At 45.8% G+C, this 4,487-nt stretch overlaps 1 long non-coding RNA gene across 3 annotated transcripts; it reads left to right on the top strand.

Annotated features, from left to right (window-relative positions):
- The first annotated feature begins 2,276 nt into the window (after window positions 1-2,276).
- LOC120711958 lies at window positions 2,277-3,955 on the top strand. Of its 3 annotated transcripts, none has more exons than XR_005690563.1 (5): window positions 2,277-2,705; window positions 2,872-3,130; window positions 3,211-3,258; window positions 3,356-3,415; window positions 3,605-3,955. It is a non-coding gene; the product is annotated as an uncharacterized LOC120711958 (long non-coding RNA). The 3 variants fall into 3 exon arrangements; XR_005690562.1 differs by having other exon boundaries at window positions 3,001-3,130; XR_005690561.1 differs by having other exon boundaries at window positions 2,277-3,130.
- Window positions 3,956-4,487: the final 532 nt, after the last annotated feature.

A 4,487-nucleotide genomic window follows, 5' to 3' on the forward strand; every position in this document is an offset into this window, starting at 1 on the left:
TGGGGGGCCGACGGGCTGGGGAGGGGGTCGGGCATGGCAGGGGCGGGGGCATGTCGTGGGCCGCCTTGGGCTGCGGGGGGGGGCAACGTGGGCCGATTGATGGGAGGACAAATTGGACTGATTTTTCAGCCTGTTAGGCTATTATGTTGTTTCTTTTTTATTTTTTCTTTCATATACATGATAAATACTACATATATATATATAAATTTTTTCCTAAAAATAATGGGTGTTCATGTGAATACCCTTGATACATAGTGGGCCCGCCCCTGTCAAGGAGGACTTAGGTGATATATGCAACAATCAGCCCATTCCACGCCTCCACTGTACTTCTCTTCTGCTCTATACGCATACGTAACCATCAACCCATCTACTATTTTGCTCCATATTTCCAAGTCACATCTCCCATTTTGCTCCATATTTTCAAATGGGCGCGGCGTAGTGCGCAATTTACCTAGTTAAACAGATAAAGTAAAAGGAAGGTTTCAAAATGAGAGGACGTTTGGACTACAAGTTTAATAGCGCTACTGTCTTGTGTCCTCTTCATTGTGCAGTTTTAATTGCAAGTCCACATCAAGGTTACAAAAGGCGCTAGGCACTCCGTAGGTGGTGACCCTCTGCCTAGAGCCTAGGCAAACCTATGCGAGCCTAGGCGTTCCTAAGCGATGCTTCATATGTACATATACTAACAAGGAAAAAGTAAAAAAAAACAGAGATCAGTAGGCCAAGCATTCGATAGAAAGGCCCATTCAGCAGCCCAACTGCCCAAGCCTAATTCGGGATCACCAGTACCCACCCACCTTATCCATTCGCACCCATCGGTCACCCTCACCAAGGCCACACCCACCCGACATCCCCTCCGACCCTGCCCCCAGTATAGCCTCCTCCGCTCCCGCTCTTGGCTCTGCCGACGCCACCCGATGTGCCTCCTCCGCCCCTGCCGGCGCTGCCTGACGTCGCTTCCTCCTCGGCCGTCGCCCGACATCACCTCCCCCTTAGACGCCGCCCTCCTCCATCACCAGAGCCCGACATCTCCTCGTCCCTCGCCGACGCATCCCCCATGAGTGCCTGCCTAGGCAGATCCAGAGTCAGTTCGCCGGCCCTCCTTTCGCCGCCAACAAGCTAACACCACCTAGGGTTCCGCCTACCCCCACAAGCAACAGGGTACCCTGCCATTAAGCGCACCTAGGCGAGCGCGGATCAACGCCTCGTGGAACACTGGTCTACATCAATAATTTTAGTACAAAATGGGCCCAAGGCCACATATGATTCGATTTTCAATCCAGTTGTAGATAAATTAGAAAGGGTGAGGATTAGACTCAAGAGAAAAACCTCAATTATTTCTAGAGGCTGGAGCAGAAGACCAGTGGAGGGGGCCTCCATGCATGGTTGGTTCTTGCCACACTGGCGTAGGTGACTAGCCGCCACAGCCTGGAATCGGATCCGCTGACTTTAAGTCAGCGGGACACTGTGGCTGACGTGTGGGCCACGCTCACGTGGAGCCCACACGTCAGTGGCCCGAGTCCCGCTGACTTAAGTCAGCGGAGACTCATCCCCACAGCCTGCGGCTGCAGGCACATAGCCATAAGGAGCCGCAGCAGGAAGCTGTAGCAGTGGCGAACCCAGGAGTTTTATACAGGATAGGCCTAGTCAATACTCTAGCAATTCTAATTTACAAATACAAATAACAAAAAGAATGATATATGTATCGCATAATATTTTAATTCAATATTTATCTAAGTATAAAACTTGCATTAGTTGTAATATAATAGTGAAACAGCAATTACCCACAAGATTTTTATAGTACCAGGCTATTAACCTCTTCCTGAAATCTAAATGCTATGTGACCAACACTAGCAAACAATGATTTGTGATTCCACCAACAAAATTAATGCCTCACAGATGCTCACAAATGGAATTGTCGTTGCTTGGCATCATCACATCTTATAAAAAAATAATTGTAGAAATTTATGACAAAAATAAATAACGCAGCAAATGTTAGTTTAATCCTAAAATTACTGCCAGTTGAAGTAGAACCATCTTCTTGGCGCAGGAAACCAAGGAGAGCAAAGTCCAGAACGGATTTTACCTCCTTCTTGGCGCAGGAGACCCCCCGGAGAGCAGGGAGATGGAGGAAGGGAGGCCGGCGCCGACAAGGCGGAGGGAGTGCGGGTGGGCGGCGCGCCCAGCAGCGAAGGGTTGAGGGCGGCGCGCCTAGCAGCAGCGTTTGGAGGGAGCCCGGGCGGCGCGTGCGCAGCAGCATTGGACGGGGCGGGGTAGTTAATACATGCTTACATAAACTTGAATTTTTTTTACATTGACTTCATAAACTAATGGTTGATTGTAGAAATTGTATTTGCTCTTTATTTAATAGTTTCAGATTTGCAAGAATTTTCTTAGGCAATGTACTGGTGATAGCCCGATGGCAAGAATTTGGTTAAGCAATGCTACAATCAATTTAGTTTTGGAAATTGACCCCTTGCTCACAATTAGAACCCCATCAGAGGCCATGTCTCTCTTTTTCATGTGGCTCTGATGAGTTAATAGATTCTGATTGATGGACACTTGTTGCAGATAGAGAATGGTAAGCTGCCGCCGCAGATACGGGTCAATGGACACTTGCTGCAGATAGGGAATTGTTTCAGACTTTGAAAGAATGGGCAGAAACAATCCATCATTGATCAAAGTCTCTGAAAAATATTTACCAGGTCAGTAGATTGCTAGACAAATTATGTCACTGTTTTTTGTACACAATGCAGCTATATTCATTTAAGACTCATAGACATATTTTTGTAGACAATCAAATGGATGATTCAAAAAAAATTATGGCTAACCGCTAGCACAGATGATTTCTGATATGTCTCAATGTAACAGGGGAGAAAGGGGAAAAAACAATGTGAATATCATGCAAGAAAGAAGATGGCTAAAAGAAATTTATCTCTATGTATGCCTGATTATGATAACATATATCATTCTTTGGCTTCTTGTTTGAGGCGTGGCCAGGCTCGTGTGTGAGTGTGGGGGGTGGGCAGCGGACGAAGTCCGGCCACCTCGCCGTCACAGAGGACGTGGATGCTGCATCGCTGTCGCCGTCACAGAGGACGCAGATCTAGGCTCTAGGGAACTCCTATGAGTTAATCCCCTTCCCCGTGCTCGATCTCTTCTTCTCCAACCGGCAACGTGCTTATTCAGTACCTTATTCAATTTATGCAGACAAAGGCATATCTTCTGAACTTCTATGCTATGACATAGAGATCCAAGGTAACTAAAGAATTAAGGTCTAGCAACGACATGGAATCCCTAACTTCACTTGAGTCAGTAAATGCTGATTTTCCCTAACTTCTTGCATTGTGTGCAGGTTTTGCAAAGTCACCGAGTCACAAAAAAAGGGTAATCACAGTACTGCATTCTTAACAAGGTTTGGATAAGAGTATATGCAATTTTATTCTGTATTACTCAGTTCTTTAATTGGAATATATAATAATACAGTATTGGTACCTGTATTGGTTTTAGATTTTGATTGTGTGCCATATTCTTGGTACATCCGTACATGGCCAATTATTAATATCTGATGTCCTTAATTTGTTGGTTCCTGCATGCGCATTAGTGCCAAGAAGGGACATGTTCTGGTTAACAATCTCAAGGCGCTCACCAACTTCGGTGTGGAGGCATGGAAGATGGAAGGTCTGTTGGAAAATTTTAGGTGTGGAGGAATCCAATTTCAGGTTATATGTATTAAGCTACTTTGGAATTTTTCATTAGCTTCTGTAGGACATTGCAAACTATAAATGGTAGCTCTTGTTTTGTCTATGTAAAAGTTGCATTTGTGAATTTTGCGTGTTGCTGAGTGATCATTGGGATTCATTCATTAGTTTCTGAAAGCATCAAGAAAACTCTGCTCAAGGAATCTCATTGGCAAAGTTTATTGTTTGATTAGTAATAGTCATTATGTTGATTTTGGTATTTGTTTTGGACTCTGTCTTTTGTGTGAAATATATTTCTCAGTTTGGACTATGCATCATGTGTTGTTTGTTGTACATCTAAAATTTAACCATGGCGTTAGCACGGGCACCTTACTAGTGTCCCCATAATTAATTGGTGGATGGAGGGATGAAACATTGCATTATAACAGCCACATTGAAGACAATATTGTGAGATAACAGCACAGAAACTTAAAAACAATAACAGCCGGAGATATTTACCGACAAAGAAAAAAGCCCAACTGACCCCGCGTCGTCCTCCGGGGGGGCGACGCCGCAACCCCACCCGCACCGCCCCCTAGGCCGCCGCCGGTGGCCGATGTCGGCGGCAGCCAGGGGCGAAGCCACGTTGGGCTTGCCGAGTGCACGTGCACCAGGGAAAAAACAAAGATTCAATGCTTAACATCTAAATTTTCCAAGGAATGAGATTTTTTTACACGTGTATACTGAGGTGTGCACTCGGGTCCACTATGCTCTAGCTTCGCCCCTGGCGGCGGCCACCGCTTGCCT

The sequence above is a fragment of the Panicum virgatum genome, chromosome 6K, assembly GCF_016808335.1.
Source record: "Panicum virgatum strain AP13 chromosome 6K, P.virgatum_v5, whole genome shotgun sequence".
In the NCBI taxonomy this organism is placed as follows: domain Eukaryota; kingdom Viridiplantae; phylum Streptophyta; class Magnoliopsida; order Poales; family Poaceae; genus Panicum; species Panicum virgatum.